Here is a 13,317-nt window from a genome sequence, read left to right on the forward strand (position 1 = left end):
CCTTGGAATTTGAGAGGGTATCATGGCATTAGTCTGTTTCAACAGGAAAGAGGGCCACCAGGTAATTCATAGCAATTTGTTTGGAAAGCATTACATTGAACTTGCAAGTGAAGACATCAGGTAAGATTTTTTACTTCTTACTGGTGACCAAAAATAGGTTAGTAATTCACTATAATAACAACAAAAGCAATGATGACATAGTGCTGTTGAGTACTTATTAATCAGTGACCGTTATCCAGTGAGTCTCTTGAATGCTTTGTTTACATTAGGTTGTTTAATTCTCCTAAAAGTGGGAAGTGTTGTTATTGTCTCTTAGTACTGAAGAGGACACAGGCAAGGAGGATAAATAATTTGTCCCCAGGTACAAAGATAGTGGGTGCCTGGGTCAGACTTGAAGCCCTGACATTTTAGCTACAGAGTTCATGGCTTAACTTGTGCTGTAGGTGGCTGCAATAGAGGGTGTAGGAAGAAGGGAGTGTTTCGTGGGCAGGTCGGAAGGATTTTCTCTCCAGGAGAGTAAAGGGGCATAATCCAGGTCCTGTGCTGCACTCATTCCTCTTCTCAGCTCCTCTCCAGAGCCTTTGATCTTGAACTGAATGGGAGTCAGAAGCCTTCGCCTGAGCTCTGGCATGGTCACTTGTCAGCAGCAGGGAAGTGGGTGTGCACAGCCTGCCCTTAGCAGGGATAATGACAGCCCAGTGCCGAGTGGTCCAGTCGTCCTCCGCTCCTTATGCATCCACTCTGTTGCCCCTCCTGCTTGTTTCTTGTGGCATATGGGCCTCTTCTGCTTTCTTGATGGTTATCTGTGCTCCTTTTTAAAGTTTAATCTTGTCTGCAGGCTTTTTTTTTTTTTTCTTTCCAACTCTACTTTTAGTCATTGCCACATCCTTCGAGATACTGTTATTTTTGTTTCTTGCCTCATCTTTAGCACTTGGAGTGGCTTGTGATTGTTACGTATGTATCTCTATTAAAAATAAATGTTTCCGCACCCCCTCACACACAGCCTCTTATTAGAGGCACCTTACCAGAAGTCGAATGTGATTAAAGGTAGTGCAGAAGACATGGGGACATGCTAAGCTGCACCTCAGGGATTCATTCAGCAGAGTCCAGCCTGGAAGAAACTACTAGACCACAAAAACAGTTTCTTCCACAAAGAAAGAGGTGATGAGCAGTGGTGGTGAGGAGGTGGAGATGGAAGTGAGGACCCTACTAAGTAAACAGTTTAAAAGAACTTGCAATGAATGGACATTTTATGGATTGTTATTCAAGCAAACTCCAAAATGTATGATTGTAAGACAGCTACAAAATTGAATGTTGTTGCTTTTAAAAAATATTTTTAAAATGTCTAATGTATAATAATAAAAATATTTATGGGTAGGACAATGTATGTGAGATTTGTCCCAAAATCCGTGGGGGAATGATGTGGCCCTTTTGGCCATGGGTTGATATTTATTGAAACTGACTAGTAAGGACATGAGGATTCATTACACTACGCCATCAGCTTGAATGGGGGATCTTCAACAAGTTTATGGAAAGTGCATGTTATGAATAAATTATGCATGAATTTAAAAAAATCGCACCAAAATCAGCTTTTGATTCCATTTCTCTGTTCTTTTTGATGCAGCTTCAAATATATATATATATATATATTTTTCAATAGTCCACACCAGGAAGTCAACAATTAAATCAAGTGAACAGGACCTCTTTTGAAAATTTATTTGAAAGATAGACCTACAGAGAGAGGTAGAGACAGAAAGAGGGAGAGAGCTCTTCCCACCCCCCAGTTCACTTCCCAAATGGCCACAATGGCTAGAGCTGAGCCATTCCAAAGCCGGGAGCTTCTTCCTGGTCTCCCACGTGGATGCAGGGGCCCTAAGACTTGGGCTATCTTCTACTGCTTTCCCAGGCACATTAGTAGGGAGCTGGATCAGAGGTGGAGCAGCTGTGACTTGTGCCGGCTCCCATATGGGATGCCAGTGCTGAAGGCCAGGACTTTAACCCACTGCACCACGGCACCAACCCTGTATGCTTTAATAAAAAATTTAGACCACATTCTCATAACCATTCTTCATCTACACAAAGCTTCAGAATTAATAAGGCAATTGTTACATTAAAACTGATTCTTTTTTTTTTTTAAAGATTTATTTATTTATTTGAAAGAGTTACACAGAGAGAGGAGAGGCAGAGAGAGAGGTCTTCCATTCGCTGGTTCACTCCCCAGTTGGCTGTAATGGCCGGAGCTGCACCGATCCGAAGCCAGGAGGCAGGAACTTCCTCCAGGTCTCCCACATGGGTGCAGGGGCCCATGGACTTGGGCCATCTTCCACTGCTTTCCCAGGCCATAGCAGAGATCTGGATCAAAAGTGAAGCAGCCGGGTCTTGAACCAGTGCCCTTATGGGATGCTGGCATTTCAGGCCAGAGTGTTAACCCGCTGCGCCACAGTGCCGGCCCCAAAACTGATTCTTTCTGAGAAGTCTTCATTTACCTCTTACTGACCACCCACTTCCACCTTGGCCTGGTAAGATTTTTTTTCCATTATTTCCTTGACAGGGCTTTTCTAACTAAGCCAGACTTTTTTTGGAAGCAATTGCCTTAAGCATCTGTCAATAGAATCTGATCAGATTGGTTAAATTGAATGAATTAAACTGAGGCAAAGTCAAGTGGATGAAAACCTCCTGGTTCTCCACTGAACATCTGCTGCTTGTGACAGGCTCACAAAGGTCACTTTAACTGATTTACCTGAGTTGAATTTGAGGGAGCAGGTGCAGAGTCGTTTGCTTCTTTTGTCCTGCACCTGCCTCACCTCAGGTAAGTAGAAACAGCTGTTGAGAGCAGACCAGCATTACCCTGTAGGTGGGTCTGGAAGGATCCCAAATATGCAGCTCTTTGTGCTGCCTCATTTTTAATAGCTGATGTTTTTGACTTGGCATCACAAAAGGAGCACATTAGGACATCTTAAAAACATGCTAGATTCTTTGGGATTTTGACTGGAGTCAGTAAGATAATCATGATTTATTCAAGTTGCCGTTCTGAATGCAGTCTATAGGCAGCCTGCTGCCATGAGTATTCACTGGCCTTTTGCTTGCCTCAGAGCAAAAGAACAATAGTGTTCCTTGTGCCTGGTTTCCCCCCATATAACTAAATGGTTCTTGGCATATTCAATTTCCATCTCACGCCTACAGCAACTGCTTTTCAACAGTCACAGTAAAGAACAGAGGATATGTGTTAAGGGGTACATGGCTGGATTTTTTGAGTAAGGAAGGCCTAACTATAGGGAAAAAGTAATATAAATGTTAAAGTTGTATTTGCCTCATTGCATAATAGTGTGTCCATAATATGGCTACACACATATCATTATTAAGTTTTTTTTTTTAAGCTGGTGTTATTTAGGGTAATGGTTAAATGCTTGACTTCTATAACCAGGTAAAATATGTAATGATTAAATATTGGAATTTTGTGGTCTGATGAATCCCTGTTCTTATATTTGCTAAATTTGTGTGACTTAGGGTAAGATATTTAATGTTTCTGACATTAGTTGTGTATTTTACAAGGTGATGATAATGAAAGTTGGGGGATCAAATGAAGAAATACATAGGGCTGGCTCACAAACTTAAGATTATTTTAAGTGGTAGGGGTAGTACAGTAGTACATGAGTGTAGCGGTTTTTTAAATGGTTACTTATTTTCCTCACTTGAAAGTCAGAGTGACAGAGAGCAGGAGAGAAGGCAAGTTATCACCCATCCAATGTGTCTTGCTCTGAGTACCCACAATAACCAGGGCTAGTCCAGGTTGAAGCCAGGTGTCCAGGACTGCATCTAGATCTCTCCTGTGGGTGGCAGGACCTAAGCACTTGAGCTGGATCCTTGTTACCCAGCTCCCCTGCCTTCCAGGATGTGGAATAACAAGGACTTGACTAGCACCCAGATACAGGTTGCAGGCGTCCCAGGTGGCAGCATATTGCAGCTTAACCTGCTGTGCCACAATACCTGTTCCCAGTGTTTCTTACTGGAAGAAAAGTTAACATTATTTCATACCAATAATACAGTTCTTGTCAAAGCATTCAAAGGGTGTGAAGAGATTTGAAATTACAAATACACTTAAGAGAAATGTGAGTTCAGCCTAGAGCTGGTTAACCTCTGTCCCACATCAGTGTGTTTGTTCAGTTCAAGGCAGTAGCTCCTGACTCGAGCTTCCTAAAGATGCAAACCCTAGGAGACAGCAGTGATGGCTCAAAAAAATGGATTCCTGCCAACCACATGAGAAACCTAGATTGCATTCCCAGCTCCAAACTTGGACTGGGCCCAGGCCTGGTCATTGCAGACATTTTCAGAGTGAACAAGAAGCTGGGAGTTCACTTGCTCTCTTTCCCAATCCCTGTCTACCTCCACCCCCAACTCTCACCCCTGTTTGTTTCTCTGTCTCCTAAATAAACTTTTCAGAAATTAACATTTCAACTTTCAGACATGTGCTTGTGTGCCGAGTTCATTCTAATCCAAAGGGGAGTGGAATTGCTATCAAGATGTTGGTAGTTCATTTGTTTGGTATCTGTATACTAATAGATATCTAAATTGCTGTGCTGGAGTCCGAACAATACAGTCATTTCTAGTTCAGCCTGTTATTATTTTTTATTTATTGAGAGGCAGAGTTACAGATAGAGAGAGGGAGAAATAGAGAGAGAGAGGTCTTCCATCTGCTGGCTCACTCACCAAATGGCCATAATGGCCAGAGCTAGGCCAATCCGAAGTCAGAAGCCAGGAGCTTCTTCTGGGTCTCCCATATGTGTGCAGGGGCCCAAGGACTTGGAGCATCTTCCACTGCTTTCCCAGGTGCATTAGCAGGGAGCTGTGTTGGAAATGGAGCAGCTGGGACACAAACCAGAGCCCATATGGGATACCAGCACCTCAGGCTGCAGCTTTACCTGCTATACCACAGTCCCAGCCCCTCAGCCTGTTATTGATCTCACTGTCTGACTCTGAAGGGTGGGCATTGTGGCACAGCATTTAAGACACCACTTGGGATTCCTGCATCCCACATTGGAGTGCCTAGAATCAAGTGCCACCTCCATTTCCCATCTAGCTTCCTGCTGCTGTGCACCCTGGAGGCAGCAGATGATGGCTCAAGGACTTGGGTCCCTGCCACCTACTTGGGAGACCATATGGAATTTCTGGCTCCTGGCCTCGATTTAGACCAGCCCTGGCTACCGTTGGGCATTTGGGGAGTGAACCAGTAGATGGAAGATGTCTCTCTTTCACTCTTTATTCCCCTGGCTTTCAAATAAATAAACTTAAAAAAAAAAAATAGCCTGGGGCTGGTATTGTGGTGTAGGTGGGTTAAGCCACCACCTGTGATTCCGGCATATCTTATAGGCACTGGTCTGAGCCCCAGCTGCTCTACTTCTGATCCAGTTCCCTGCTAATGTGCCTGGGAAAGCAGTGGAGGATGGCCCAAGTACTTAGGCCCCTGTACCCACATGGGAGACCTGGATGAAGATCCTGGCTCCTGACTTTGGTCTGGCCCAGCTCTGGCCATGGCAGCCAGTTGGGGGAGTAACCAGTGGATGGAAGATCTCTTTCTTTCTCTCTCCCCCTTTTTGTTTCCCCATCTCTCTGTAACTCTGCCTTTCAAATAAATAAATCGATCTGCTAAAAACTTAGCTTAACTGTTTTTAGTTAGGCATGTTTTATAAATTAGTATATGTAATTTTTATTTTATTAGTACGAACATAACAGATATTCATGTATTTCATAGATACAATTCTAAGAAATCTGTATATATATATATATATATATATGTTGGACAGGTAGAGTTATAGACAGAGAGAGACAGAGAGAAAGGTCTTCCTTCCGTTGGTTCACCCCCAAAATGGCTGCTATGGCCGGCGCGCTGCGCTGATCCAAAGCAAGGAGCCAGGTGCTTCTTCCTAGTCTCCCATGCAGATGCAGGGGCCCAAGCACTTGGGCCATCCTCCGCTGCCCTCCCAGGCCATAGCAGAGAGCTGGACTGGAAGAGGAGCCACCTGGACTAGAACCCAGCGCCCATATGGGATGCCGGCGCCACAGGCAGAGAATTAACCAAGTGAGCCACAGTGCCGGCCCCAGTACATATGTTTTTAGCAGTTACTTTATTCTTACCATTCTCTTCAGATGGTCTTATTAATAGTGATAAGTATACAAATATTAGAACTTGGAAGAATTAACCTCTTAGTCTATACCCTACACTCTTATTTTGCTGTGCTTCAAAACATAAAGTAGTTAACCCCTCATATAGCCTCAAGAAAAAGCATATTAAATCTCATTTTTTTAAAAGATTTTATTTATTTATTTGAAAGTCAGAGTTAAACAGAGAGAGAAGGAGAGGCAGAGAGAGAGAGAGAGAGGTCTTCCATCCGCTGTTCACTCCCCAATTGGCCGCAACGATTGGAGCTGTGCTGATCTGAAGCCAGGAGCCAAGAACTTCCTCTGGGTCTCCCACGAGGGTGCAGGGGCCCAAGGACTTGGCCATCTTCTACTGCTTTCCCAGACCATAGCAGAGAGCTGGATTGGAAGAGGAGCAGCCGTGACTAGAACCAGTGCCCATATGGGATGCCGGCACTTCAGGCCAACGCATTAACCCACTGAGCCACAGTGCCGGCCCCAACTCTCATATTTTAAAAATGTCTTAGATTTTAAGCTGCTTTGTTTGTCTAAAGCATTTTGGTCAATACCCTTCTTGACAAAGGCTCCTTTTCTGGATCAGAGATTTTCCTTTTGGGAAAGTTAGAAGTGTTTCAGGTATAGTGACCACCTCCACATTTATAGCAATAACCATTGTTTTAATTTTATACTGTTAGTTACTTTTTAAATTTAGCTTTTGACAAAAATAACACAAAATATGGAACATAATGTAGCCAACACTGGTGAGTTTCTCACAGAGAATGAATAAATATTAGTTTTGTCACATGCTATTTGGATTCTTTTTGTGCTTTTAGGAAAGAAATTGTTGCAGGTAAAGTTGAAGTTCCCTGTCATCTCCTTCCAGGTTCTGTTCACCTACTTCTCTACCAGATGTAACTCTTACCATGAATTTGTTGTGTCTTCTGTATGACTGCATGTTTCGTTAGTTTATGATATTGGAATATGGCTTCATAATCTCACATTCTTCAACTTTGCTCTTTGACCTACCATATCATTTTATAGAGCTATATATTTTATACCACACATATATATTTCACTCATTTTTTACATTTTTATTTTCAGTTATTTCAAATAATACAGAAAGGTGTAAGTTCAACGAATATTCAGATTTATTAATTTTTAATACTTTGCCATATTCATTTCATATGTAAACATTGTACAAATATACACACATTCATACTATTTTTTATAAAACAAGGATGAATATATTGATATCATTGGGATTCATGACAAAGATCATAAAAGTGTTTCACTCATTTTAATAGCTCCATTTTAGTATCTCATTACGTGAATTTATAGTTTGTTCATTCATATGGTGATGGGTATTTGCATTATTTCAATTATGGACAATGTAATTAAAGTGAACATCCCTGAATGTGTTACCTTTTGTATACATGTAAGAGTTACTTTAAGTAACAGTTGTCTGTAAATGAAATTCTGGGTTAATGAATGTGTTTATTTTCAACTTTGCTGAATTTTACCTAAATGCTCCCAGTAGGCTCCTTCCTAGTGGAATGTAATGCTTCCTTTTCTCCATATCTTTACCCAACTGTTCCATTTTAGAATTCCGAATTTAACGTATCTGTCAAAAGAATTAACTTACTTCCATTCTTTCCCTGTGTGTAAGCTGGCAGTTCCGTCAGGATAGATGCATCCGTGCAGTGGGTGCTCAGCACCACTGTTTAGGTCATTTCCATTTCGCGATTTCAGAATTGACAAGCATTGGCGGGTGTGAGAATCTGTTCTGTCACCATCTCTTTAGCGTTGTTAAACTTGGGTTGTTCATCGTTATTCCTGGAAAAAAGTGGAGTGGGCTTCCCATATTGATCCATCGGGTGCACGATTCCCTTATGAAAATACGCCAGTTTTAGCAGTCATTCCTTGTAGTCTTTTCATCAGCTTTGTATACCCAGTGGTCCTTTTGGTAAAACTGCAAATGTTTTTTTTCCTTTCTGCACTGCAGCTCCTGATCCGCTGCCAATTGCAGCTGGACTCTAGCATCATTGGAGCTATGTCGGGAAAAAAAAAAAATCAGTGTTCTGGGCAGTGACCAAAGGGGAACACTGACGGATAAAAATGAAGAGATTGGGATTGGAAGTGGCTCTTTTTTTCTTTTTGAAATCATTTTATGCAATTTGAAAATGGGATGGGAGAGGACTTATAAGGAAGTCTTGGCCAAAACAAATTAGTAAGTACACTTGAGTGTGTCCATTTGATGTAAAATTCATGTATTTGCAATTGCTTTAAATGACTGTTTTCCACCACTAAACAAAATAACAAGTAAAGAAAATTTTGAATCCCTAATGAAAGGCATGGTTTGAGTTTTGTGGTTTTAGAAATAAATAAAATATAGTTGGGTTTGATTTGTGAACTCTTCAAATTAAGTGGTTCTTTCGTTTTCCAGTTAGCATTGCAATTTAGGTTTCTGTTCCCCTTGTTGAACACTGAGACTACCAGATTTTGCCATGGTTGCAATGAAGGCTGGCAAGGACCACCAGCATTTAACCTCCTCCCCTCTCTCTGTCCACACTCCTCACAGACCTTTCTTCTCAGAGAGGGCTGTGGCCTTGGAACTCTGGTGTGTACAACTCAGTCAGGTTAAAGTATTCTTAGATTCAGAAATGATTCAGTCTGTTTGGACTGTCCGAGCAGAATTCCTTTGCCCGGGGTAGTTTACAAACAACATGAGTTTATTGTTCACAGTTCTGGACACTGGAAGTCCAAGATCAAGGTGCTGGCAGATTCAGGGTCTGGTGAGAGCCACTGTGTGCTGCACTCCTGGTAACTTCTTACATGTCCTCAGAGTGCAGAGGGGTTGACCAGCTCCCCCTGGGCTCTTTCTTAAGGGCTTAGAGTCCGTGATTCAGGGTATAGTTCTGATGATTTATGAGCCCTGTAAGATCTCACTTCCTAATATCAAGAAGATCCCAATCCATACCCTGTTATGAAAGATGATTCCATTGTGAAGACTTGTTCAAAAAGGCATAGTCAGATGGGACTCCACACGAAGAGAAGCTTGCTTCCTGAACTGCAGTAGAAACGCAAAGCACAGGCCCCAGGATGGGGAGGTGCAGGCTCAGGTGGGGGGTTTGTTAGCACAGCAAACCCCTGGAAGAGGAGGCCGCCCCTTCTGTTCCAAGCCACTTGGAGAGTGAAGCCACATGTCACGGCCTCCATGACCTCAGGAGCCAAGTGCTTCAGACAACATCTGTAATTCAGGAAACACAGCTGAGATTAGGAAGATCTTTCCCGGAATAGCTCCGATTTTGTGTCTCCCATAAAGTCTTCAGTTTTATGTTCAGATAATGTCTTTTTTGTTTTTTAGTAAGGACCACAATATCATCCCGTTTATAGGAAAAATAATGTGTTAGTGTATGCACAGAAGGAAGGCTAGATTAAAATAAAATGTCTAAATGGTTGTCTTTCAGCATTTGTATTAACTTATTTTAATTTTCATTCCATGGAATTTTGTAATGTCCATTATCTTTAGTTCTTACAACAAACATGAATTAGCTCTCTTTTCCTAATTATAAAGTAATTAAATATGTTTAATTAATTTAAGATATATTTTAAGAGTAATTAAAAACACATTAAAATCTATTTAATATTGGGTTATATGAATGACTCAGTCATAAGTGTAATGAATTGATAAATCAAGTTTCTCAAGCTGTATTGAAGACCATGAAAATGTGGCTACTTTTTATGATACGATCCTGTTAATCAACAGTTCTTTTCTCCTTTACTTCTGAGTAGGGAATGATAACCAGGATCCTCCTGGATATGTAGTAGTTAGTGACAACTGCAATCTAAAGCAGGCTGCTTAGGTTCTTTGTAGTTTTTCCTTGGACTAAGTTTGGCTTCGCTTGCCTGTACTTATTTCTCTCCTCGATACTTGTTGATTTGTAGATGTCTGCCAGTCCTGCTTGCCTTCCTCTACATATTCTCTTGATCCCTGTTTATGCAGTATGTGTCATTCTCCTCTGTTCATGTCTGTTCTCTTGTGCTCGCTCGTTCTCGTTCTCTCTCGCTCTCTCTCTCTCTCTGCCTCCTATGATGTTTGCAATGTCTTCTTGTTCCTGATGATTTTGTTGCCCTCTCCACTTAGGATATTCTGAATGGAAATTTTAGGCAGATTAGATAATGAGTGGCAGAGGTCCCTAGATGCAATTGTCACTCTGAGAATGACCTCTTAGGCTTCCTTTGGTCCTCCTCAAAGGTGAGCTGGTTTTTATGGGCTACTGTCATTCTACAGTGGCTTCCTTTGCACTGTTGACTAATTTATTTATTATTATTTTTTTTTACATCTAAAGTCAGAGAAATGAAAACCCATTTCCTCTTTCTAAATCTTATGGGTTCAATAGAATTAGGAACATTTGTTAAACTAGACTGCTAAGCCAAACTTTACTTAAGTGATATCACCCTGAAAATTATTGAATCAGATCAAGTTTTAGGAAATAAATCATATACAATATTTTGTTATTTTCACATGATATAATTCCATATTTAGGATCTTATAATGAAATTTATTGTAAACATTTTCTTCCTAGTTTATGTTTGCTCAAAATAGCTTACACTGAAATTAGAAGGTGCCCAGCGTCGCCCCCGCACAGAGTTAGTGCCAAGAGGGATGCTGGGGATCATGTTACCAAATTCCGCATTTATCTGTGTAGTCACTGAGAAGCAGGAGGCCACATGACTCGCCCATGTTATAAAACTAATTCTAGTAAGTGTAACCGAGACAGTTTCTGTTTTAGTTCTTGAGCTGCTGTGTGCACGCTGTCTTGTCAGTGGGGTGTTATGGTTAGGGCACAGTTGTCTTGTTTCTGTTGCAGTGCATATTATGAACAGAGCGATGCCACTTTTTAAAATAATCTATTGGGAATACAGTGTTTAATAGATTTGGTGCCAAGCAATTTTTGCATCATTAATTTCCTTTTTATTTCCACAATCATCCTAGAAAGTTGTTACTGTTATCCCCATTTTACTGACAAGCAAGCTGAAGCAAGGTGGTCCTGAGAGCTCCGACCAAGATAGCACGATGTTTACTTGTCGGGACGGTGCCCTGTGTTACACAGGGATAAAATGCCAGGTGCCTAGAACTGCGCCTGGCCCATCTGCCCTTACTGCCCTGGAGTGCAGTTCATGATTACACTTTCTCCGTATTCTGATCTTTTCACCTGCAATAACTGTTCTGAGAACTTTGTAATCAAATAGCCTCTCCCCCTTCACACTGCACTCACATAGAATTCGGCACATATACGGTTCCTCAGGTAGTGAGTGTTTTATTTGGCTCAGTCGTCCTGAAGAGTGTTGAGAAACGTACACCTAGAATCCCACGAAACCCAGTGTCCAGTGCCAGCAGGTGACAGACCGAAAACCACCTTTTTGATGGCTCTGACCATGTAAAAGGTAGGCTCCCGGCTGCTGTGGTGAGAGACTCCAGTGCCAGCGATGCTACTGCTTCAGAAAGCTGTGAGACACTCAAGGCTGCTGTCCTCCTCGGCACTGTCACATGACCTCCCCCGCGCCCGCTTTGAATATCATATGCGCTGATGCAGGCTGCCAGTGAAGCGCTGCTCCTGAAGTGGCTGCTGCTAGTGGCAGGTCAGGGCTCCCCCAGTGAACGGCCGCTGTGACATCTCATGATGAGGCTGAGTGTCATCAGCTGTGTGCCTATTCAAAGAGACTCCCCCTCCGCACCTGCTCCTTTGTCAGAAATGTCGCTTTTAAACAACACCTTAAGGGTAGAGGCATTTCCATCTTCCTCTTTATGGAATCACCATGTCTTTTTGCTAATGGATTTCTGGGTAAAGGAGGAAAAACACAAACTCTTTTCCAAACTCTTACTGTAGTGTTTCTGCTGAGGTAGTGGAAGAAAATTGTCCACATTCCTTAAGGAAATCTTTGGTGAACATGTGATAGAATATTTTATCATCTGTGTAAACTGTTTCCTGAAAGTCAAATGCTAAAATTAAGTGAAAAAATCATTGTCTTGAAGGGTTTGTGTGATTTACAGTGGTTTCTGGAGCAATCATGTAGTGAACAATCAATGGGAAATGTCCCCTTTCCTATTCCTGATGAGATGATGTCCACTGGAGCTTGTGTATTAAAATCTGAGCCTTTGTGTATCCTTTGAAATGCGGCAATGACAGTGTGGTGCCTGCTCCGTGTGGAGGGAGGGGTGAGCAGAGACATGTGACGCATGCTACGTGGTCCTTCTGGTGATTCGCATCGATGGGGATGGCATTTTTGTGACTGTTGCTTCTTTCCTAGTGTTTTTTTTTTTCCCCTCTTAGATTTCTCTTTAACATTTTTATCAAACATAGCAGAGCGCTTCACAATGCTCATGGGAAATACAATTTAGAAAGTTTGGTTTTTGCTGCCAGAATTGTTGAAATCGACACATAAACGCGGTCTTCAGCAAGTTCATAGAAAATGTGTATTATGAAAAAACTATCCATGGATTTCAAAACGTTTGGCACCAATACCTTTATCTTTTATTTTCCATGGACTTTTGAAATACCCTCATATATACAAAAAAAAGTATGTAAATATTAAGGGTACAGTTTTCACAGACTGGATATAGCACGCAGTTTGGAAAGGCGAGCATCCCAGCAACTCAGAAGGCAATTCTTACTTTTCAGCCAGTGCCCTGGGGCAGCTCCTCTCCAGACCCTAGCACTTCCAACCTTTCTACCTTTCTACCCTGTAGGGCCAGATTAGGTATTTTGAACTGTGTCCCACGAACAGTAGGAAATTATTGGAAGACCTTAGGCAGTGAGATGACATCATCTGACTTTTTCAAAGATCAGTAACTGCAGTGTGGAGCACAAATTGGAGATATCCGAAGATGAGCAGAGTGCAGATGAAGGTATCACATGGTGTCTTGACCTGGCACCACAGCAGCACCAATGGAGAGAAATGAACATACTCAGCACACACACACACAATTTATTAGGTCACATAAACTGAGTTTTGGGATAACATATGAGCAGGATAGAGGGAGGCATTGACTGTTCACAGATTTGTAGGTAAGGTATAATGTACTGAATGTGGAAGACCAGCAGAGGCACTCACCTGAGGAAGAAGTTCTAGAGTTCCAATTTCAATTTGTTATTTTGAAATTCCTGTAATTATCAAAGG

At 41.8% G+C, this 13,317-nt stretch overlaps 1 protein-coding gene across 10 annotated transcripts in view; it reads left to right on the forward strand.

Moving 5' to 3' along the window:
- CDKAL1 (CDKAL1 threonylcarbamoyladenosine tRNA methylthiotransferase) overlaps positions 1–13,317 on the forward strand; it is a 731,906-nt gene that overhangs the window by 386,861 nt on the left and 331,728 nt on the right. The window lies entirely within an intron of this gene.

This window comes from Oryctolagus cuniculus, chromosome 5 (assembly GCF_051225735.1).
Source record: "Oryctolagus cuniculus isolate XC-2025 breed Fujian yellow rabbit chromosome 5, ASM5122573v1, whole genome shotgun sequence".
NCBI classification, from domain to species: domain Eukaryota; kingdom Metazoa; phylum Chordata; class Mammalia; order Lagomorpha; family Leporidae; genus Oryctolagus; species Oryctolagus cuniculus.